Consider the following 25221-nt stretch of genomic DNA (forward strand, 5'->3'; position numbering starts at 1 on the left):
CCTGGTCCTTAGGGCAGCAACCCTTCACAGGGGGCATCTGAAAAGGGACTCCAGAGGGAGAGGATAACGGGGACAGCAACTGAAGCTCCAAGGACACAGAATTGTCCTTTGCAGCAACTGGAAGAGTGAGGGCATGTTCTGCCCTCATAAATAAACCAGGCCACATCCCCATTTCTGCTCACCATTGCAGGAGCCCGCAGGGTGATCCTTCGCCTTGTCCCCCTCGATCACTGTCACAAGGAACAACAACTGGCACTTATCAGCAGAGACATCTCAGAGAAAGAGTGACTTCAGGACACAGTGTCCTTCCCCGGTCCCTTGAATCCTTGAGACAATTTACAATGCTGTCACTTGTACATATTCCCTCCTCATCTGCACAGTTCTTGTCTCTAAATTTAACATTTTGCTTTCTAAACAAAAGTCCTTAAGAGTTCTCACAAGACCTTGATGATAAGCTCTTTTATTGATATTCCAGTTCGCTTTTCAAAATATTTGCAGATTATAGGATAAATGGTGTTTGCTTTTATCCCCCTTTCAGGAGATAACAGTTGGGTAACTTACTATATCCAGATGAAAATTTATTGGTTAGCACTGGGGAAAGCGGATCCTTCCCAAAATTAGCCTTTGACCCAGTTAGTCTTTCATAAACAAGCAATGATTTAAAAAATCCTCAGCAGATAAGATGTTTGCAGCCTGAGCATCAACTTGCATAAATGTTAGAAGGTGTAAGCATAACAAACCTACATCAGCCACAATTTACAGCCCCAAGACGTAGGATGAAAAACTATGGAAAACTTCCCTAATGAAATGTCAAAGCCAACTAACTTCACTACAGCTAATCCGCAAATCTTGATGACAGCGCAGATTACCCAGCCTGCTAAACATACAAGTGCCCAAGGACGCTCAACTCCCAGGGATTACACCTCCATTTTTGTCTGCCTTCTTCTGAGTTATGTGGTAGAGCCCTGGAAGAAACAAGTTTCAGCTCATCTATTTCCTTCTGAAGGCTTTCAGTACACAACCCAGTCTTAAAGCATCAAGCAACAACAGTACATATACACACACAGAGACAAGAGTCCCAAATATTGACATTACTGTGCAATAGGCCAGTCACCCACAGATGCCAGTCAGAAAGCTGCTGACAGATACTGCAGCATAAACCTAAGAACCTTCAGGTTTGGTAAAAAATCCTCTGTTCTCCATTCATGCTGCACTGATGCTTGGATCTAAATAATGCCCAATATTAGAGTTGTTTTTTTTTTCTCTCTCACACTGGCTATCTATAGAAAATCCTTTTTTAAAGTCTCTGTTGTGCAGCTTCTGAATGTCAGGCCCAGCAAATCAAAACATTTTATTGTAATTTCATATTGTTTACTTTTGTGAGGCAGGATCTTGGCAGAGACAAGTGTTTCCTCCAGGGACAAGGAGGATGGGGCTGGGAGGAGGGGAAGACAGACGGATGGAAGGACGCATTTTAATGCAGACTTCCTCACTGTCTGCTTTAATAGGGACCTGGCTGAAATACAAAGGAACAGGTAAGTAAGAAGACCTTGGCTACAAATTTAGAGATGTCAAGAGTTTGGGTGTGAGGATGCTCCAGGACCAGCTTATGCAGGCACTGACAGCAGGGATGCAGCGTGGCACCAGGGAAACACAGCCCCAGCCCACGCACCACTGTCCCTCAGCAGCACTGGGAGATCCTGGGGTCCCCATGGCAGGCACAGTCCAAAGGGCTGTGGCCAGGAAGGAACAGGGAAGGACAGCCTTGCCCAGGCTGCTCCCACTGTGCTCCCACACATCCCTGCAAAGCCAGTGTGACCCCTCTATGCACAGATACTCCTGGCTCCTTGCCCAGACCCTCCTCCTCCCTACACAGCCCCAAACTGTGGGCAGGTTTCCCCCCAGGAAAGATGGCATATTTCTCCATGAGGATCCTCCCACTATTCCAGGATGCAGAAGAGGAAGACGCTCCTTACACCCTTCTGCCCAAGAACACTGGAAAGCACCAGTGATTCCACCATAGGCACCTATGTTTCACTGTGTGTTTCCAGGGAGATTTGACACACAACATTCAAAGGTTTGGGTAAGCAGTATTTAAGTTGATGAAAGCTGATTTAAGTGTTTTATGTTTGGAGAACAAGGCATTTGAAACACACCACATTATATGTGAGTCTCCTGCTGAAGTGATGGCCCTCCAAGAAACCTCCAGGAGACGTGGATGGTGCCAGGGCAGCAGTATAGTTGAAAGCAGTTTTATTGACTTTGTTCTGTGCCCAGCTGTCCAACTGGGAGAGACCTAAACCTTCTTATCTTCTCTAATCCTGGATTCTTTGGGCTGCTCCACACGAGACAAAGTCCCAGGACACATGGAAGGAGCACAATACCTTGAAGTCGTGATTCACTCTGTCTCCAGGACCACCCGTGCTTGCAGGCAGACTGGCAGACACAGGCAGCAGCTCCCTGCTCCCACTGGGTGCCTGGCAAACCTCAGCAGAGTGGAACTGCTAGCTCTCTTCTCGGCATAACAAATCTCCCTGTCCTTCAGCATCGCCTCTCTCTCCTTCTGAAGCTTTGTTTTGGTAGAAAGCGGCTCACAAAGACCTTTACACAAACTCATCCAACGACAACTGCTTTATTACGTAAAATGATTCACTGGTGTTTAAAAATCCCACAAACAGGAGCCTTCACTGACTTTATGACCGACTTCCCACAAAGGCACTGAGGCCAGCAATGGCTAATGCTCCGTCTGGCATCGACTCCCTGTGAATATCTCTCAGCAATAACAACTGATAGCAGAGCTCAGAGCCTACACATCATCCTCCTGTTTGTACATAAATTCCCTTTAAAAGGATTTCAGCATCCTCACACTGCTTCTTCCCAAGCGTTCAGGCTCTTAAAGCCAAGTAAGCCAGACAGAATGGTGCCACGCAACTACAAACAATGCAGGTCAATTTTTTATGACGATACACGGCACGATTCTTTCTAAAAGCACTGACAGTAATATGCAGTGTAAATGTAAGGTAAAAATACACATTCATCATAAAGAGGTTAGATACTAATTCCTGCAGCTTAATTTCTTCTTGAGGACACAAGCCCATTTTTCAATTAAGGCAGGATAATATTATTAATCATAAAAAATTGCTGATGTGTAAAATTATTTCCTTTCTTGCTAGCATTGGCTGAGAGACAATTGGACATACTGCCTCTGAATTACTCTAACTTGGTGGCAATCTGGAAGCTGTATCGTCCTTTTTGGTGAGGACTGACGCTGCTCCCAGCCTCAGCCCTGGGGAAAGGCGTGTCCCTCAGGGAACATGCAGACCGACATCCCCACTGCATCAGGTGCAGGCTGCTAGCAGGAAGCCTATGGATATAGATGCTCATGGAAGATACAACACTGTCCACTGTGAGGCAAAACAGATGGCACAAATGGGCAGCTCCATGCCAAGAGGGTGCTTTAATGGTCCCTGTTGCCTGAGCATTTCCAGGACACTGTGTTTCAACACCCCCTGAAGAGAAAGATTTCTGCCCCCTCCCTCAATTTTTTGTGCTGAATTTGGTATTATGGGACTCTCTGGTGAGGTCATCAGTGCTTTCTCTATAATGTTTTTCCCCCCTTTCCTCTGCTGCTGAATGGATTTGCCTAATTCTGACCAAAATAACTGCACACGCTGCCTTCATATGGGGCCACCAAAAGCAGAATGGAGGGAAGAAAATTTAAGAAACAACCTATACCCTCTAAAATAGTAAGCTGCAAATAACAAAACTCCTTGCCATGTAGTCAGCAAGTGAGACTGCTGAACTGTGACTTGGCAGGATCCAGGAAGATGCTGCAGAGGGGTGAGCATGCCAGCATCCTGCAGAAGGACAGCAGCTCCCTGCAGAGGCACACCCTGGTACCTGGTCCCTCACCCTGCCAAGCTGTGGGCCTCTCAGATCAGCCCTGCTGTGAGTGCTCCACTCCACCCTCGACAGATTATTTCAGGTGGACAGGAGGGGACTGGCACATGCCCTCATCTTGCTCCTGTAGCAGTCAACCGTGACCTCCAGGAGCGCTCCATGGGACACAGAAGCACCCAAGTGGGGAGCAGGGCTGTCCCAGGCCCCTCTGTGCTGGGGCCAGGAAATGAACCTCCAGCAGGTTTGCTGAGGATGATGGAGCTGGAAGGAGACAGCCTCGTTCTGGCTCCACAAGTGCCTGACGTGTACTTCAGTGGCACACATCCAGATGGAACGCCCTCTTTCCAGTCATGTGTCCAATCCTTTTTCCATCTATGGGCAGTTTCCCTTCCACACATCACGAAGTCATATATCCCCTGACTTCTGTTGAGACTTTGCACCCCCCTGCTCACAGGACCTCCCAGGAGCAGCTCACGGCAGTAATCTCCTTGGCAGCTCAACCCTTTGCCCATTGCCTGGAGAACTTTTGACATCACTCCCAACTTGTGTGCCCCTGCCATTCATCTCTTCCCTCCCCAGTCTTGTTTCTCCCCAGTTCTGGAAACTGCACCCTCTGTATTTTTTTCCCTACAGTGACCAATCTTCTCCCAGCAGCAGAATTCCCCTCCTGTTTTACCCACACACAATCAACTCCATAACACTATTCCAGTTATCTGTAGCCTTATGTCTTCAGTTTTCTGACATCACCAAATAGTTTCTTATCTGTGGTTGGTATTATTTATATTCACATATATATAAAAAGGCCATCTCCCACCATCTTATCAACTGCTGACTGAGAATAAATCATATAAGGAGAACAGGCCAGACTTTGGGACCACCTTGGGGAATACCCCACCCCGCAGCTGTTGCCTCTTTGCAAATACTAGCAAGAAGTGCACATTCACTCTGAAGCCTGAGGAGGCAAATCACATAAACAGAAATGGTGAGTTTCAGCCAAAAAAACTCCTTTCTGACAAGAGTCGCTGCTATTCATATGACTAGGCTCATTAAGATCAGTGAAAACTGGAAAAAACGGCAGGATGGAGGCTGCGTGGGTCTCCTGGCTGAGATGTTCAGCTGTACTTTTCCTTGTGAAAAGGAAAACATCCCTGCATCACGAAAGCAATAAACATAGTAGGATTACTGGTCAGCAAATCAATAAATACTACTTCCAACAGCCCTATAGTTAGTAAGTACTCAGTGACAGTAATTGTTACAAACAACTGAACCACCAGAGAGAGATTTCCATGTTATCTCTACCCATACATGCATAAAAATACCAGTTTGTACAAATCCAAAGTATGTGAGGTTAAAGCTAATGGGCAAGCTTTGTTGAGCATCTCAAAAATCAAATTAACTGCAATCAAATTCATGGCACAACTCAGGGTTCATTTCATTACTATCAGAAAATTCAATCTCTGAAATCTTACAGTATTAAGCTAAAGCAATGATCTTTTCTGTTAAAGTTCTCTCTTTTTTCATTTCAAGGTGAAAAAAAACTGGCACGCCTGGGGAAGGTGAGGGTGATGATTCCCTGTAGATACGACTGAAAGCTTGGCAAACATTTAATCAATTACTCTTATATAAAGGAAGGGAGAAAAAACCCAAACATCCCTTCAAACACACAAAAGACATGTTGCATTACAAATTCTACCTCTTGCATCTATTTCTACATCATACCTTTTCCTTCACAAATGCATATATAGGTATAAACATGCATGCATAGGTAGGCATATACATATTTAAATTCAAAATACAAATTCATCAGGGAGCCAGTTAAATCTGCTTATTGCTGCAATAACTAATCATATCTCTGTGCTGTACTGCAGGTGGGAAAGTCAGAAGTTCATTGCATTAAATTCAGGCATTTTTCCTTTTTTTAATGAAGTTGTCTTTTTGGTTTATTTCACAATATGCACTGTTTAACCTAACTGCAAGACCTAGCTGTAGAATACTCACTGCAATTTCAGACTCCTTTTTTATCCCTCCTCTTCAAGGTTTCCAACTAGGTTTCTCTGCAGGAGTCAAGTGCAGTTTTAATAAGGCAGATGAGGCAGGGCTTCTCAACTGCTTTTGATAGAGGTGAGGTGGTCAGCTCTTTATTGACTTTCTGCAGTGCTGCAGCTACAGACCATACAATCTTGCTTTATGAGCATGCACCAGGCAGGAGGAAATGGGCCTGGAAATTTCCAGCCAGCAGTGTTTGATGCACTGCTTGAAAAGCTGCACAATGTGCACATAAAGGAAACCAGGGACAGCCTTTTTCGTTGTTGTTGTTGCTAAACCGTCAGGCTGCAGTTGCTACACGTACCTAGGAAAGCCTGCTCAGGAGCCATTTTAAGAATTAATATGTCTCAGGAAAAGGAAAGAAAACAACGCTGGTTATTTTGTGCACATTAGAGAGTGCTGCATATCAAAGATCCTTTTATAAACACTTGGAAAAATCACATGGGAGGTAATAACTCGCTGAATTATTTTACTGTCCTTTCCTTGTGCAGGCCACAGCACATCCACACTGTACACAGTGCACAGCTGCACTGATATACACACATCCTCACAAGGGGATGTGGAAAAGAGGAAGCAATCACAGGCTGGTAGCATGTACTATTAAGATTTTATTGGTACCAGCATGGAGCAACTGCATCACTAATTAATGGATGCTACACACATCCTTCCAACCAAGTGGCAATAAACCCAGGTAGCTTTATTTACTGTCTTACATACATTACTTGAGCTCTTTACCCCACTCCTTGTTTTTCTGAATGGCACATTCCCCTCTTCCCCCACCATCCCACATCTCTACCAGCAAGGTATATCCTTGAATTCTGCTCTGACACAGGGGAGATGAACATCTGTAGCCCCATTCATGAGCTTCCCACATGGTGCCACTCTGGACTAAGCTTGTAATAGCAGACAGGCTCCAAACTACACAGACAGGAGGTTTGGAATCCTCCCCCAGAGATGCCTCCACATATGCAGACACAAAAATAACCATTAAAATCAGGTTTGACATCTCTCTATGCCTCTTTTACTCCCTGCCCAAGGGGGACAACATTCTTCTGCCCCAGGGGAGCATAGCGATGGTGAGTGGACCAAAGATAGCAAGAAGGTTCAAACCCTTTGGTGATGGCAGCCCTACAAAAGCCAGAACAGACTTTAGTTCCTACAAAAATATACCCACCTAGGGCTGCACACCCCAGCCTGCACCCAGCTGCAGCAGCTGCAGAACTGCTCCCATCCAGGACCGGCTGAGGGAGCCAGGTCCCACCTCCTGCCAAAGCTCTGCACCTGAGCATCCAGCACTGCTGCATGGTACACAGCACAATTTCACATCTTTCAGCTAATTGCAAAGCTCTTGGGGATTCTGAAAATAAAGCTATACACACGCAGGAGCTTGAAAACCTTACAGCTACAGTGCTCCTATCACAGGATATACCATTACTGAAAGCAAAGAATTAACTATATGCTTAATTTCTACTGACTTCAGGGGATATAAGGACTTGCTTAACTTTCATTATACCAGCCATTTGTTTTACAGTTATCTGGATAATATATCTTGCCTTTTCATGTACTACACTGAGCTCCTTCCAAAGTAGGGTATTACTTCTTACACATAAATGGAAGAGCAGGTAGAAACCGAGGCATTTTTAGCTAGCTACCTGAAAAACATGGACAATGACAGGCAGATGATACTGCTGCACACTGCAATGCTATCTGAGTGCTCCTGAATTTTGAGATAAGCATCAGTGGACAGCTACAACATAGTCATTAAAGAAGGGCGAGGAAAGGACAGTAACCCATAGCACAGAGCATTTCCATACTGTGTTCTGCATTTTATTTTTAAAAATGCAGCTACAGGGAACAGACATCCTGTGAAACAACAGACGTTAGACTCTCACCACACATAAACCACTTTAATTCAGATGACCTTGCTGAATTAGAAAGCTAAGCACAAGATAAATGTCCACTTTCTCTCCTCAATGCCTGTCTTGAGCAGGGAAGGGCTGTGCTGGTGTTTAGTTATCTGTTTCCTCCCAGATGGGGCTGCAGTTCCCCAAGGTGTGTTCTTACAGCACTTCAGCTTGTTTTTCTAAATCAGATGCTGCTGACATCGTGAATCTTATGGATTTTCTTTGCTGACAAGGATTAGATACTGCTTCACTTTAACCCCCCCAAGTTGGCAGAAGCTGGAGGCTGGCCTGGACCTGCTGCCAGTTTGTGCTCAGGCTCTAGTCCCAGTAGGCAAGAGATGCTCAGGGCTTCTGGAGAGTCATATGCAATACACTGATTTAATCAAAATTACATGCCAGTCTCACTCTTTAAAGCAAAACTCAAAACAGTCAAACAATTAACTGTTGCTTTAATTCTTAAGATCTTTTCTTTAATTCTTAAGATCTTAAGATCTGCATGTGTTCAAAATACTCTGAGAAGAAACAGGCTGGCATTGTCTTTTGGTCTTTTGCTGGTAGCAAAGCAGGTTATTCCTATCATGTTCTGCAGGGGTGCTGTCAAATGCTGTTTCAGGCTATGGGCCAAAACCTACCCCCAGCCCATGTGCTCAGTTCCCACTGGCATCAATGATATCTCCACCATGGACTGACAGTAGTAAATGGGCAGAGATGTGCTGGCTGCTCAAACAGCACGATCTATGTGCTGAATAATTCATTTTAAACTGTTGCACAGATGTCAAAATGTTATTGCTGATTTCTAGCCAACAGAATGGGCGTTTCTTCTCCTGATACGAGTGTGTCACTGCCTGTAATGCCAGAGAAGATTTGGGGGATGTCTCAGCCAGACAGCAAAGCCCATACATGGCATGCCTGTGAACATACAATTAAAACAATCATTTAAGGCCACCTTTGACTCCCTTATTAGGATTCTCCTGTGGATGCACTCTCTCATTGCCTTCAAAAAGTGTCAAAAAAGCAGCTCAAAATGTGCCATGGTTACATAGGTTTGAGGGTAATCTCCAACAAACACTTCAGCTCTTTGGTTTTTTGCCAAAGGCCCAAGGAAAAACTCCAGGTACAAACAAGAGTCACAGATGAACCTGGATAACAAAATAAATCCAGACAAACAAACAAAAAGCCCTGCCTCTGTAAATGGAAACAAATAAACGTATCCTACAGTTTGTCAGCCTAGCCATGGGGAGAACTCTACACTAAAGTCAAAGATCCTCCTCTCTTCAAAATCAAGGAAGAGAAAAGGCATTTTCCTGTGTTTCTCCTTTCACTAAACCTGGAGCAGCCAATATGGTCCACTCTGACATTGTCCAGGCACTGGCTTCCCCAGCCTGGCAGCCAGGTGGGCTCCAGATGCTGATGGCCAGCAGCCACCTCCAGAGTGAGGTGGGAGTGCTGTGTGCAGGTGGGCTGGGCTGGCTGGGGGTGATGGGAGAAGTGGAAAGAAAATGGGTAAGATCCAAAAGAGTCACAGGTTTTGAACAGAGATCAGGGATCTCTGATACAAAGCAAATGAGCAAATGCACCCCACTCCAGCCCAGAAGCATCGCTGCTAGGAATGTGTCAGCTAAAGTGGGATTTTTCATGCTCCTAGATGGGCTTTTTCATGTCTGCTGGTCTGTGTGGAAAGAGACCTAGGCTTAATGAGGTCTAATTTGTTTCAAATCCATAGGTCTCTTTTTAATAATTAACAATCCCATCACTCAGCAAAGTCATTCCTTACCCCTGACTACTTGCTATTAGGAATGAAATTTACTGTGAAATACTGTTAAAAGGTGGAAAGCAAGTGACATAATTCACGTTTTAATTAAAAAAAAAAATATATCACACAAAGCCGAAGCCATAGAAGGAATAATAACTGAATAAGCCTAAAAAAAACCCCACCCCAAGCCAATTCCTACTTTTCCCCATTACCCACTTTATTCTTGTCATGCTATTTGAATTTTTCTAATTGACTTCTCTTACTGGATGCTCTATGCCCAAACCATATTTTAGTTTTTCGCTCTGTGATTCCAGGAACTAGAGAATGTGTCGGCATCATTACCATGAGCATTACACACCCTCACACACAAGGGTACAGGAACTACAATTAACACATTAAGAAATAATAACTGCCAAGGGAGCAACAGAAGATAAACAGCATGGAGCTGATGTAGCAAGAATTCTGCTTGGGAAAGGGCTGTCTCTTGGGTAACAGGCAAGGGAGAGAACTGCAGCGCTGTGCAGCACTGCCCATTTACCAGAGAAAACCCCAAAACCAGTTGAGCTGTTCACACATTTATTTCTTGAAATTTAATTTCACTAAAAGTATTGCTGGCTTTAAACTAGATTTTGAAGGAATCTGCAGGCTCCTGTTCTCAAAGAAATAATGATCATGTCCTGCTTCAAAGTTTAAACTTGATATATGTTTTTTGGTATTTGAAAACCTGCCATGAAGTGCTGTGGGTTTGTTACTCTCTTGTTCTTTTTCAGTAGAAGCAAGAAATACTTATTTCTTTTACCCATACATTAAGATATATTTATTAAAAAAAAACCCAAAAATACCTTTATCCTGCTTGTCAATATCTATTTTTATGATTGACTGGTTCGTTTCTGGTTTTTTGTTGTTTTTTTTTTTTTTAGCTAGTTTGTTTGGGGTTCTTTTAAAAAGAAAATTTAAAAAATTGAGTTATTTTCCCAATTTTCCCAAGGTTTTTAATGGAAAAAAAATCTAGATTCCGGAGTCTTTTACTTAAAGCTTGCTTTGAATTTTTAAAGAATGTTTTGTGTGAATAGTCCTGCAGAAGCTGCACGACAAAAGCCTGCAAGAGCCCGCCAACCATTTGGATACCTATCTTCACCACTGTAACCAACACAAATCATGGAGCATGCTGCTCCCTTTGGGCATCAGTCTTGACTTTAGCTATTGCTTTCAGGTGGACCAGCCAAAGGCCTTAATAATTTTCAGTGAGATTAGGGGCAGAAGGAACAGGATGGCACAGGTTATGAAATGCTTTGTCTCTCGTCTCTCCCACCTTGGGGCTGCACAGTCACAGAAAACCCAACAAAAATACTGTCATTAAAACAACAGCCTTTCCTACATTCACCCAAACCCTTGTGAAGGAAAAGGGAGGCAGAAAAGGCACAAACACAGAGGGCAGAATTATCAGCTCTGCTCAAAACCACCTTTTGGGAGATAAATTTAAAATTCCCTTGCAGCGGGGGTGACGCCTGTGACCCATGTGGGGCTGGGGCGTGGGGTTTCTGTGACAGGAGTGATCCCCCCGCTGCCCCCACACACGGCTCATCAGTCAGCTCAGACATTTCAGCAAATCACATGGCACTTTGTAAAAACATAATTGTTTTTATTTTCCAATTTTCCATGTTTTGTGTAGAGTGCTGCTGTGTTCAAGCGAAGTGAATAAAAGCATAAACAGCAAGAACCATCTGGAGAACATTCTTCCAGCCTGCTGAGAAATAGCAGCTGCCTGTGTGCTACCTGCTATAAATAAATGTCATTAAAAAATGTCCAAAAAATTGTTTGTTCCTATTTGATGGAACTGTAGCCATGTAAGATTTTCCTTAACCCTGTCTTCAGGTACCCACCACATGCACAGAAAAAAACTCCAAACAGATGTAGATATTTGTCTCTCTTTCCTTTATTTTTAATATGGGTATTACTAACAGAGTAGCAGCCCTACACATTATTTTAACAACAGCAACAGAGGTTGCAACTTAAGCGTAACATGTGAACAAAGCACTGAAAATCCAAATGCTTTTTAAACTGTACCAGGTTCACAATAGGCAGATACCTGTCATCCTGCTAGCAAAAGAACAAGCAAAATTATTCATTTGCCAAATTGATACTGTATCAGTTTGGAGGGGAAAAAAAATACCAGAAAGTCCGTAATTTATTTTCAGTCTACACAAAGCCACATCTCCCTCTCTGCTGACAAAATACAGACCAAGCTGGCTGTGGGGCTGTGATGAGGCTCTGTTAAGTTTGCTGTGTTTGTTTAATCACTGCAATTAGAGCTATGCAAATAATGGAGTTGTTTGCATTAGTGGCAAGGTTGGGACAAAAAAAATTAAAAAGAAATATTTGGGTTGAGTGATTTAAAAACAATTTTGGCAAAATGAAAAAATAGAACTGTCTAGTTTGTTATGCTCAGAGTCAACTCAGAATCCATTCAGTTTGAAATGAAAAATACATTTTCATGCTGAAATAAAGCATATGAGAAATTGTCATTTTTCCTTCCTTTTTTTTTTTTTTTTTTTTTTTGTTTGTCAGACAAACATTTTCAGCACTCAGGAAGGGAAGCTTAGGAGAGCTGGCTGCTTCCTGGGGAGGGAGGAGAAGATTGGACTATCCCCTATGCCATCCCTGGACACATCTAGTGCTGCTGTGCAGGGCCAGGGCTGAGTGCTGCATCTTTCTCCCTTGAGGAAGCTGCTGCCAGCCCTTCTCTTCCCCCACACTGTTTTCTGGGCAGCCACCCTGCCCAGGGAGCCCAAGGGTGGCAGCTGGATGTGGGTATGGGAACAGCAGCACTGCCTTTTCTTGGTTACACGTGGCTCAGCCACAGCTGGCACTGGGTAACTCTTCCCAGAGCGACACAGCCCTAGTGGCCCCCACCAGTTTGGGGTGTGCTCTGGGATATGGCTTGGGGCTGAGTGTCCAGAGGTCAGGACAGTCTGAAGCCTCCCTGACAAGCCACTTCCACCAGTAGGAAGAAGGATTTGAAGGAATTTTAGCAGTTTTCTCCCTTGTTTTAAACCCCCCTTATATTGGCAGATGTCACAAAGTGAGAGGAGCGAATATGCCTTGTTCAACAGCATCCACAAAAACAGGCTGGGTCCCTTCCTGATAGAGTGGCTGAGATTCCTGAGTCACAGGGCATATCACCAGCATAGCCACCCACCATCATTTGAGGGCAAGAGTGGAAATGATGAACATAAACCAGACCTGGTCCTTCCCTCGAGCTGTGCCTCTGTCCAAACCCAAAGTACACCGGTGTGGTCACAGAGCAGCTCTGCTAAAGCCTTGCTTTTGGCTGGGACTGGCCACCACTCCCACTGGAACCAAAGGCATCATTCCCACCATATTTTATTCTCTGCTTTCACTGGGATTCAATGTGCAAGGAGCTGCATGAATAGGGATGAGGGTCCAGTCCCTTCCCTGATGAAATCATCATCTCAAACACAGCAAGGGCAGGAAATGATAATGTGGTTAGAGTTCTCATTAGCCATGTTTTCCTAATATTTATATTTTAGCTACTTTTATTTACAGAGTCCACTCACACTAGTTAAATTATATACTTTGGAAAAGAATACAAAGGATGTCTGGAAGTGAATACACTGGACTACTGATTTTGTTAGGATAATAATGATGATTATCATGATTAATCAGCCCTGGTGAATAAGATTTTGCCAGACCAGGTGTGGAGGGAAGGCAGGTGGTGGGAACATGGCTGGCTGTCCACGCATGCACACATGCGTGCGTGCATGTGGATGGGGGGGAGGGCTGTTCTTTGTTTTGTTTTTGCCTTTGGTCAAATTCAAACAATGTGCAGTAACAAGAAGTAAATGTCATTTTCCTCCCATCCATCTTAATTTGGCATCCATTTTAAAGCTTACCTTTGACCTTTTAAAATGTTAATACACTTAAGCAGATATAAAAAACACAAAGCTCCTGGAAAAATTAATCACAGCCATATCATGATGCTGGTCTAAAAATGTAACATCAGTTGTTTTCCTCTTTAAAGAAACATTTGTCCATTGCAGCAGCAGTAACTATGCTACAATTACCTATTATTTCCTTTTCAAACAAATAACCACATTAAATGCTATAGCAAAACCCTTTCAACATAAGAAGCACCACCTACTATGAATCTGTTTTGTAGAGTAACTGCCTGGAATCACAGCAAGGGTCCTGAAAAGGACCTTGAGAAGTGTTCTAACCCATCCCTCAGCCCCAGGCAGGGCCAGCTAAATCTAAACCATTCTTGACAGGAAACCTTATTTAGATTTCCTTTAAGTAGCAGCCTTAAATAGAACTGGGGAAAATTGCACAATTCAAAATATATAATAATATATATATATGTGAAAGTAATTTATATATGAGTATTATGTATACAAATAAGAAAATACAAAGAGACAACTTATCTAAATGATAAGTCTTCCTCCTATGACCACTTCATACCCTCTAACCAAAGAGTTCAAAACAGGAAACTCTAATAAAAACACCTCCTTCCTTTTTAAAAATAAAAGGCTACTCGACTGAGAACCTCAGCTCCCTAGGAATGTAGGGGCACCTCTTCTCAAGAAAATCAGAATTATCAGGTCCCAAGATATTTGGATCTTTATGCTGCAGAGCAAAAGAGCTCTTCAGTTCCACCAAAAAGCAAATACAAAGTAAGAGTGTTGACCAGCCTTTCCAGTAACCAAAGTGAGTCTAAGATGTCTGTAGCCTGCTTGTGATCAAGGGCATCTACCTTGTCTCCTGACCTATTCATGTCTGGTGGGAGGCCGTGCTAGGTCCCTCAGGACAGTCACTGCACAGCTCTGAGGTTCATGCTAGGAACATGGGGATCCACAGCACACAGCCTTACGCTGCTTCCACTTCCCTGTCTGTAGCACTCACAGCATCCATGCCACTCATGGCACCCAACTGATGGCTCCCCCCATCACTTTAATACCCCCCTTTTGGGGACAGAAAGCTGTGGTGACCCCCAAAATGTATCCTAAAAGAGAAGTGATGATTTCAAAGCTGAACACAGCTGTTACACAATCATCTAAAAAAAAATCACTTAGGGACCTAAACATCAAACCCAAACCAAAGGCAGATGCATTTCCTCGTTGAGCAGGGAAGTAAACTCCTTGCATCTGTCTTCTTCCACCTACCAACATTATTCTGGTTGTAACACAACTGGAGCATGGTCAAGCAATTTTCTGCAAAATGAACACAAGCTTAGGCACAAGGGTGCGGGGAGATGTGAGCTTAGGACCACCAGTGCCGTGAGAGAATGATGCCCCTTGATATATCCTGCACACACAATGCAGCAGAGCTCCAAGGCAAAGCCCAGTTCCTTCTGTCACAGAAGCTTTGTGAATCCACCCTGTGAAGCATGTGAAGCATACATGGCTTCTCCAGACATGGAAAGGCAAGAGGTAACTCCATCCATCCCCCAGGGACCAGAGATGAATTACAAGGATGTCACGTGAGAACAGAAAGGCTCTTCTGTGTGCTCCTTCTTCTAGGATCTGCTTATATGCTCCTACTTCCTTCTGGTCTTCCCTCAGCACCCCACAGCCTGCAGAGTGAGCTTTGGCTATAGCAGAAGTCCTCTCCCCCAGATTTCTGCAGGGCAGACCTCCTGGCTGAGAGCTGCCTCAGATCCCCACCCCATCACCAAGGCTGGAGATGAAGGCATCTATTATTCAGACAGTGATGCCTGACTTCTTGGTTAAAATCCTGATTAAAAAACAATGTGTTGCCCTTCCTGTTTGCTTTGCAGTGGCCTTGTGTAGATCCAGCTCTACAGAAAGTGATCCATCACCAACAACCAGAAAGATGTGTATCATGAAAACACAAAAATATTTCACATTTCACTTTATTTTCTGTGTCTTCCACTCTCATTTCCCATCCACTCCAATGTTCCCCACTATCTTTTCTTTAGCCTAGTTATTATAGATACATATGGAATACCCAATAGTTTTCTTTTAACCAAGAATCATTTTGCGCAGTACTGCCACATAAGCTTCAAAGACAATCAAATTTAAAAGAAAATAAACACAATGAATTCACATTTCTCACTTTGTCACTCCTAACCCTTTGTTTCTTGATTTTTTTGCTTATATGCAACAGAATGTACATATGCCTTTGTCATACTGTTTGTGAACAGTATTCACCATATATTTATTTACCATAATCTGATAATCACAGACTAGACCTTCAGTAACACTCCTCTAGTTAATTAGTTTATTCACTAGGCACAGATTAATAACTGATGAGCTACAGAAAGTTGCTATTGTCTGAGTCAGCCACCAAATAACTAACTTGGCCATTCAGGCAGGGAGAAGTTTTCTTCTCTGAAAGGTGACAAGTAGCTATGTAATGACTTCCATTATTTTCTCAATAAACTCAGAGAAAATAGGACATTGCAGCTAGAAAAACACAGAAAGAGAAATTAGCTGCTACTGTCATTAAGGATTCAGAGACTGATAAAGAACAGTTGGTGCAATGCAGCTGGAGAGGCTTTTCAGAGTAAAGTGATTATTCTCTGGCCATTAACAAATTATTTTTTCCTGGACTGAAAGACCTGCACTCCTCCAAATAACTTGGCTTTGCTATGAGAAGCATGCTGACTGCCAGGGCAGGCAAGAGCCATTGCCCTCTTGGCCCTCCTGGTGGCCACTGCACTTCCCCCTCTTTGTTTCCATGCCACAGAAAAAGTGCAGAATAATTAAAAAGGTTGAAGCACATGCAGACATTGGAAGAGAGACTGGTTTTCAAAACTAGCCTGACCAAATCAATTTGGAGCTGCATCTGGAATGTTCAGGGACCTGCCCTCAGCAGCCCCACTGAAGCTCAGTGAGGTGTCACAGCAAACTTCCCTCACCTCCCTTGTCAATCAGAGCTCACCCCCCATCATCAGCCCAAAGATAACACAGTGATAAGACATTTGGGGACACAGTCAGTCAGTCCTGGGGTTTGTTCTGGTATCTCTGTGCCATGGGGGAGGTGGGGGGAACCCAAACCCACACCCAGCTTGCTCTCCGAGTCAGCAGCAGTTGCCTCCCTCCGGCTATAGTGGCTGCTCTCCAGCCACTCTGAAGGGACTGGGAGCAATACAAACACCTGGAAGCTACTAAGCTGAAGGACACCTTGTCCCTGAAGAGGGTGGAGGGAACAAACAGGAGACCTATCCCAGGCTCTCTGTTTAATTCTTGACAACATTTAGCCATCTGATATCTTAAAAGAAGCATTTCCAAACAACGACATGCACAAATTGAGATCAGTGATGAGTGGTATCCCCCAGAGGTCCATACTGGGACTGGTATCCTTTAATAACTTCATCAGTGACACGAACAGTGGGATCAAGGGCACCCTCCACTCTTGTGAGACCCCGCCTGGAATATTGCATCCAGCTCTGGTGTCCTCAGCACGGGAAAGACATGGACTTGTTGGAACAGGTCCAGAGGAGCACGAGGAAGATGATCCTGGGTTGAAGCACCTTTCCCATGAGGACAGGCTGAGAGACAGGCTGGGGCTGTTCAGCCTGGAAAAGGCTCCAGGAAAACTCTACAGCACCTTCCAATGTCCAACGAGGACTGACAAGACCGACACGGACAGATGTTTTAGCAGATCCTGTTGCAATAGGACTAGGGGTAATGGTTTTAAACTAGGGTCAACTTAAACTGGACATAAGGAAGAATTTTTTTACTGGGAGAATGAGGAGGCACTGCAACAGGTTGCCCAGAGAGGTGACAATTGTCCCATGCCTGGAAACATTCCAAGTCAGGTTGGACAGGGTTTCAAGCAACCTAATCTAGTTGAAGATGTCCCTGCTTACTGCAGGGGGTTGGACTAGATTACCTGTAAGGTCCCTTCTGATCCAACTACTCTATGATTCTACTAACAAGGAAATACAAAAGGATGCTGGAAACAGGTCCTGCTCAGAGGAATCCAGTCATTCACACCCAAAGCCAGCAACTGAGTATGGAGCTGCAGCTGACACAAGGGCCCCCAGGACACCCAGCCACCCACAGGACTAGCAAAATCCTACAGATGTGACTCTGTAAACTCACCTCAGCCATGTTACAGCACTGCTCTGTACACTAAAGGATAGAACTGGGTGGGACTGGGAAAAAAGGGAAGGCAGAACTAACAAGCAACATTAAATCACCCAGCAGAGCAGCTCCTCCGCAGAGTGGCCTATTTACAGAGTAACTCAGTGCCCTGGGAGGGATGGGCAATATTGCAAACCCCGGAAAGGAAATTCCCTAGAAGAACTGAGACAGGCTAACAAAGATCCTGGCAGCCTAGGACCTCTTATACAGACACCTCTTCTTTGAAATCTAGAGTCTCCTGGGAGGATTTAGGCCTACAGCTTTGAACATAAGGAAAACTTTTTCATCCTGAAAAGTCTGTGAAACTCAAGTACTGCTGGAAAGTGCTTCACTGTATTGTTGTTCTGAAGATGCTGTTTCTGGAGGCAGGACCCAGCACAACCTGATCTCAAAACAAAGCCATCCGTGGCTAGTGCCACACATCACCAACTATCTCCTTCCTCTCAAAATAAAATGAAATAAAATAAAATAAAAGCAAGTACCCCCATAAATCATTCATCCATCCCAGTTTCATAACAAGAATATTTGTCAGCTCCCATTTTATGTCCCTTTCTCTGGCTGCCTGTTCTACAAAGCCACCATTTCAGCTGCCTGTGCCTACAGACCAGCAAGCACACAGCACCACAACAGCTTCCACACTGCTATCCTCCTGCCTGTGGAGAGCATGGCCACCTCTCTTCCATAAACCCTCACCTGCGCTGCATAGATTTTTCAGGGGATCTTCTAAAATATCTTTTTTTTATCAGTAGCTCTGGGGCACCCATCAGAGGTACTTGGCTACTGTACCAATCATGTGATTTATGTAAAAGTAATTGGGGTTAATCTATCTGCCACATCAAACTCTTCACATTTGGCCCCATCTTTAGGACCTAGAAACATCTGAAATAAATAAAGCCATGTGTCATTTAACAGGGTCTGGGCTTAATTAGGATGATTCTGGATTTTATGGGAAAAGCCTTGTCCTGCCAGCTTTACATAGTTAGACTATCACTGGCAAGGTTATCCTCTTTTTTTTTTTTCCTTTATTACCTACAACAAAATATTTTTCCACACAGCTTTTCTTCTTTTTCTTCTTTTTTTTTTATCCTCCAGCCAGCCGGATGACAACCACTCCTTATCTCTGGCTGTCTTCCATGCTAAAATAAGAATGCTGTTGTTACACCGAGGGAGCTGCTCCCTTCCACCTCCATTCCCTCCCGACCAGCACACAGCTGGCTGTGCAGGAATGCCCACGGTTCCATTTGCTGGTCATTCTTCTGTGACATTGGTGCAATTCACCCTTTAGCTTTAATTTCTATTTCTAAATGACACCAGGCCTCTCGTGCCAGGGGTTTTGTAGCCTCAAGTGACAGCCTGTGTCCTGAAGAGCTGGTGATCCTCAGCCCATCTCCACTGCCACTTGCTTTCCTGGCTTGACGAAGGCTCGCCGACATGAGGGTGAGCACGCAGCCAAACACAGCTCAAATGATGCTGGGCAATTCCATCAGCAGCAGAGAATGACTGGATTAGAAGAGGGGTAGGATTAGAGACTGATGAGTTGCTGTGAGGCTGCTACGTCTGTATGATTGGCTCCAGCAGCAGTATTTGAATGTCAAACTGTATCCCCTTGGAGCAGAGAGGTACCACCTACATTTGGTTTCAGACTGCTGTGAGCAAGGCAGCTGGTGGAAAGTAAGGGGTTTGAGCTGGGGTCTGAACAGACAGCCCTGTACAGATGAGACCTTGGCAGGTCAGGCAGAGATGAGCAGAGAGGGAAACATGAAATGATTTGCCCACAGCTACACTGGCAGTTTGTGTCAGAGGCAGAAACAGGAGCCAGATTTTTTTTAAAAAATTAGTTCCTCATGCAGGAGATGAGCTGCACAGTGAACTCAAGCATCCTGAAGTTGCAGGGTGCTCATTGTGACCTGCTCCATTCTCCAGATCTTGCCTACAATACAATCGGTGCATGTTGCAAAAGCTTAACAGTCTTTTTTTTTTTTTTTTTTTTTTCTTTTCAGCAGGAAGTGACCAGGACCCTGCAAAACCCATCACTGAGGTGATTTCCAGTCTGACCCAGATAGCTCCGGCTATTGCACCGCCTCCAGAACTTAATGTATACACAGGAACTCAGCAGCACTCTCCAGTCAACTCAGTTATTCCCTCTTCAAATCTGGCTTCAGTCATCTCTGAAGGTGAAAGGAGACTTCAGATTCTCCCTATTGGAGCTCCTCACAGAAATACTATAAAATTCATCAGAGATGCCAAGGACAAAATAGTGAGGATGTATTAATTGATCAGGTAGCTCTAGCAGAGTGGTGCAGGAAACCACCCTGCCCATCAGCAGCCTCCTCTGCTAGTTACTGTAGTTACATCTGATTAACCAGGAACACTCACAGCGTTATTAAATGGAAGGAAAGGTTTTCCAAATTTACATATTAAAAAATTGAAGGTGTGCTGATTTCTGTCCTATGGAGTGCTTCAGACATAACACTAGTACTTAGTAGCATATTTATGAGGAAATCTTTCCTTTGAATGCTAAGCCGATTTGCTAATGATAAATGACATGAAAGGTTACTTTGAAAAAAGAACAACACTTCCTCATCAAGTTTAAACGGAAAATATCTGAAGAATTAATGGGCAACCAGATACGCGTTCCTCTTTAACAATACATCCCCATTAGACAATATATATACTTTGAATCCCGCCATTTGAATAATTTTTCTTTTTAGAAAAATAATTCTGACGGAGAACATGCAAGAAAACTACCGTCAACAGCGGCAAATAAACCAAAGCCGAACGAATCTCTCAAAAAAGAGGTGTGCTGGGGCTGAAACGAGAGAAGGAGAATAACTGCCCTGCAACTCTTGCCCAGAGCCCTGGCACCATGCAGCATCCCCGCGGAGGGATGCAGAACTTGTGGAGCACACGACACTTCACCCCGGCACCCACCGCCACGTACGCGCCGCCGCAGATGCCCCACGCCCCGCGACAGCCTCATCCAGAGAAAGCCATTTCGGGAGCCGCAGGTGACAGTCCATCCATCCGCCTGGCACACTTCGCCAGGAAGCCGGGCGACAGCAGGAGGAATTTCTGCCCCAACTTCGGATGGGTAAATTCTCCTCCTGCTTCTCGCCTGCGACCGGCTACGCGAGGGACCCCGTATCATCCCATTACCGCTTGAAATCCATGTCACAGGTTTTTATCTCCTTTCCGCAGAGCGCCGCCGTGGCCCCGCCGCGCGTGTGCCCGTGGGGCAGGAGCCGCCAGCGCCGGGGGGCGATGCCCGGCCGCTCCTCCCCGCGCACCCACGGCCGTGATTTTGGAGAAGTTGCGCAGGCAGGAGGAGGAGGAGAAGGAGGAGGAAGGGCGGGGGTGGGGTGGGTGGCTCTGCTCTTGCGGTCGCGGTCTCGCCCGGTCCCTCTCCCCGCCGCGGTCCCTCCGCGTCCCCCCAGCGCCGCAGCCCCGCTGCCGGGACGACCCGCACAAAGCCGCCACCGCCGGCATCTCGCTGCGCCCGCCCGGCGCCACCACAAACAATAGTCACGGGCCGAAGCGGGGACCGCGGGGCCGCCGCCCTCCCCACGGTACCGCAGCGCCCGGCCGCCGGTGGGAAGAAGGCTTGGAGGTGGGGGCGCGATTCCCGCAAAACAACGCCGCCGCCGCCCCGGCCAACCTGTCACCGCTCCGCCCGCCCTGGGCTGTCGGTGCGCATCCGCTCCGCGGCACCTACCTCCGCTGGAGGGTGCGGCAGCCCCTAGCTGGGCTCCATGGGGCCGCAGCCGCCGCCCGCTCTGTCAAGCGCGGCCGCCGCCGCCGCCGCCGGGGACGCGCCGCCCTGCCCTGCCCGGTACCGCGTCCCGCTCCCCCCGCGCCGGGCGGGCCGGGGCGGGGCGAGCGCGGGGCCGGGCCCGCCCAACCTGCGCCACGCCCGCCAGCGCCGCCCCCGCGCCCGCCCGCGGAGCCGAGCCGAGCCGAGCCCCGAGCCGAGCCGAGCCGAGCCGAGCCCCGAGCCGAACCGAGCCGAGCCGAGCCGAGCCGAGCCGAGCCGAGCCGAGCCGAGCCGAGCCGAGCCGAGCCCCGAGCCGAGCCCCGAGCCGAACCGAGCCGAGCCCCGAGCCGAGCCGGGCCGAGCCCCGAGCCGAGCCGAGCCGAGCCGAGCCCCGAGCCGAGCCGAGCCGAGCCCTGAGCCGAGCCGAGCCGGGCCCGCAGAGCCGAGCAGGGCCGAGCCGAGCCGAGCCGAGCCGAGCCGAGCCGAGCCGAGCCGAGCCCCGAGCCGAGCCGAGCCGGGCCCGCAGAGCCGAGCAGGGCCGAGCCGAGCCCCGAGCCGAGCCGAGCCGAGCCGAGCCGAGCCGAGCCCCGAGCCGAGCCGAGCCGAGCCGAGCCGAGCCCCGAGCCGAGCCGAGCGGAGCCGAGCCGAGCCGAGCCGAGCCGAGCCGAGCCGGCAGGATGCTGCAGCGGGCGGCGGCAGCGCTCTTCAGCAATCCCGTGCATTTTTCGCTCCCTGCTTGCTTGAAGTTTTGACCTTGTCTCCCCCACGTCTATCTCGGATTGACCACGACTCTGAGTTCCCGATTTTCTTTATTCCACCTCTTTACCCTTTTTAATTCCTTCTCCTGCCCGTCTCCCCCTCCTTACCCCCCCCTCCCCCCCATCTTTTCCATCCTCGCTTTCCCTTGTCCCCGTTTTCCCATCAGACTCTGAATATCCCAAGCCCCTTGACCTCAGGCTCTGGGCTTTAAAACGGTTTTGTCAAGGGCAAAAGAGTTTTTTGTAGGTTTCAAATCGTTATTAAGTGTCACCAGCAGCTTATTGGAAGGTGCGGTGCATTAAACTAAATCCATGGCTAGTATTACATAATATGCCCTCGAATGTATATAAAAGATGATTGTAATTCCATCTGGATTTCTGTTGATATTAGCAAACCGCTCAAGATTTCCTCTTGAGGTTTAATGGGCTTTTTGAAACCTTTGACTGGTGCTGGATCAAACAGATTATGATTTAGGAAAGGGCAAAGCACACACACTCATGACATCGTAGGAATTAGTGAAAGAAGAAAAAAAAAACTTAGTAGGTCATCTGCCTAATCCATCTTCCAAAAGAGAGTAGGAATGTCCCCCATACAATAATGGATGGGCATTTTTCTAGTTTTCTTTCAAATGCTCCAAATATGTGGCTTCCTCATTGCCCATAGGAATTTAGGTCAAGCTGCCTGAGAGGGAATTTCGTAGCAACTTGGATTTAAACTCCACTACTGTTATTCCAAGGTGGTTTGTTTGTTTGTTTGTTTGTTTGTTTTTTCTCCCAGACAGCACAACTGTACAGTTGCAGTTGGTCATTTATTTCTTGCCCATCATCATGGAAGGATTTTGGCCATCACTTTCCCTAGGTTGAGAGCCCAGGGACATTCACAGCTGAGAAAATGTCAACATCATGCTCATTGTGGCCAAAAGAGTGACTCAAATGTCAGGACTTGCTAGGAGAGCAACGAAAAGGAAAATATTTTACACTGGAAAATGTGTGCTGGACCTGTGTTCTGCATGCTGCTGGAATTCTGGTCTCACCTTCTCAAAAAGGCCATAGCAGAGCTAGAAAAGCTTCAGAGGATGCTAGCAGTGATAATCCATGGCTTGAAAGGGTTCCCTAGTCAGGTACATGCACACTGGCAAGAGGCACCAGAGGCGAGATGTGACAGAGGTTCCTCAGATCTTGAGCAGCATGGAGAGGGTGAGCAGGGACTGGTGGCCCTGGCTTCCAGCACAAAAGGGAAAGGCCATTAACAGACCACCTGACTGTACAGGGGTGATTCTTCGTGCAAACACAGCTGTGGAGCCCTTTGCCATCTGACAGCAGGCAGTTGATGTCATTTTGAGAGGAAAATGAATGAATTAACAGGATAGAAATCCGCAGAGAGTAACAAAATCATAGCTTGCTCAGAAAGGTCCTTCCATGAGAAATGGCTCATGGCTGGGCTTGCTCTCTTTTTGCCCTTTGCTCTTGTGTACATTGACAGTCACCTGCCAGCAGTGAATACACCTCTCAGATTTAATGTCATACCTGTGTTAATTTTGTGCTGCCCACAGCTTTCCTAATGCCCTTACTGCATAGATTTGAATAGTAAAAGGGATGAGTGGCTTTCAGTGGGAGAATGTCACTGCTGTACCAACATGTGGCATATCGTGGAAGCTGGAATCATCAAAACCCACTGAAAAAACCATCATTATGCATTGAGTCACTGAAGAGAGAGAGCACTGGTTGCAAAGAAGTTTCTGTCACTCTTCTAAAATGTGACAGAAATAATCAAATCTAGCTGTGGCCTGGGGACAGTGACCTTAATTTAAAATCAATCAAAAATCCCTCTCTCAATGGCAGCTGATTGTTCCGTTTGCTTTCAGACTGATGCCCTCCCAGGCCTGCCATTGTCAGTGCTATTATACAAGTGGGTAAGCATTGTGTTGTCTCTTTGTTTTCCCTCCTCCTCCATGTCTTTGCAGCTGAGATAGCATGGTCTCAAACTTCTCCATGTTTCTGGCAGAATTTTTTTCCTGTGCATTAATTTATAAGTCTGTATAAATTTAAATCTTTTAAGTGTATAAATCAGTATGGCTGCTTTATCCATGCAGCTTCTCCAGAAATCTGCCAGTTCCATATTGTATCTTGGTACAAAAAACTAGCTTTAGTGAGGTGGGTTGCCACACAGGAAGCAGACTACAGCAAGAATGAAAATGAAGAAGCCCAAACAAAGTATGTTAACGACCTTGGTCAAGTGACTCATGGTTGTAGTCTTTTATGGGACTGATCCCATAAACTGTTTTCACACTGTTTGTGCAGGATCACATATTCAGTAAATCAGGATAGTCACCATTTGCCTGTGATGTTGCTTCACCTCCACCTAAATCTCAGCATGAATTCACGTACACGGCACTCCTCAGCTCCCATACAGACTGTTGGGTGTCTAAGGTAACTCTGTAGAGAGGATCTGCAGGAACCTGGTGGGTTGTCTGTGCTGATAAATGTGACATCTTGCCTTTTTCCAAGCATGTAAAGCAATCAGCAGTGTCATCCATCTCACCCTATCACTTGATCACATAGAAACTCTTTGATCCCAGGATAGTAGTATACAGTAGCAAAATTAATACTGCCAGGTGTGATTACTAGCACAGCAATCCAGGATGCGTTGCAAGCTTTAAATTCTGCATAAGCAGCCACACTGCAAATGCTGGGTGGAGAGAACTGACAGATGAGTGCACACACGCTGTCTGTTGGGAGCATTCAGAGCCCAGAAAGAGCACTCATTGCACCTAAAATGGGGGTTCTGAGCAGATGCAAGATTCATAGTGACAGAAGTAATTTTCAGGTATTCCTCTAATAACATATAGATAGTAGTAAGCCTGTGGCAAGTCCAAATTGAGTACTGAGCAGTTTTTAAATTGTTTAAGGCATTATCTATTATAAGGAAGTTTATAAAGCTCCATCTCCATTATTTGAGTTTTCACAAGGTCATAATCCA

The 25221-nt window shown here is 45.9% G+C and overlaps 1 protein-coding gene across 2 annotated transcripts in view; it reads right to left on the reverse strand.

Moving 5' to 3' along the window:
* RAI2 (retinoic acid induced 2) overlaps positions 1 to 21581 on the reverse strand; it is a 45380-nt gene extending 23799 nt beyond the window's left edge. Inside the window, exon 1 of one of the 2 annotated variants that reach the window (XM_086879989.1) lies at positions 21445 to 21581. The gene's annotated coding sequence lies outside the window, so the exon portion shown is untranslated. Of the gene's footprint in view, positions 1 to 20888; positions 21014 to 21444 lie in introns of those variants that run through there. The other variant, XM_086879990.1, reaches the window with a different exon arrangement.
* Positions 21582 to 25221: the final 3640 nt, after the last annotated feature.

This window comes from Cyanistes caeruleus, chromosome 3, assembly GCF_971803275.1.
Source record: "Cyanistes caeruleus chromosome 3, bCyaCae1.hap1.1, whole genome shotgun sequence".
Classification (NCBI taxonomy): domain Eukaryota; kingdom Metazoa; phylum Chordata; class Aves; order Passeriformes; family Paridae; genus Cyanistes; species Cyanistes caeruleus.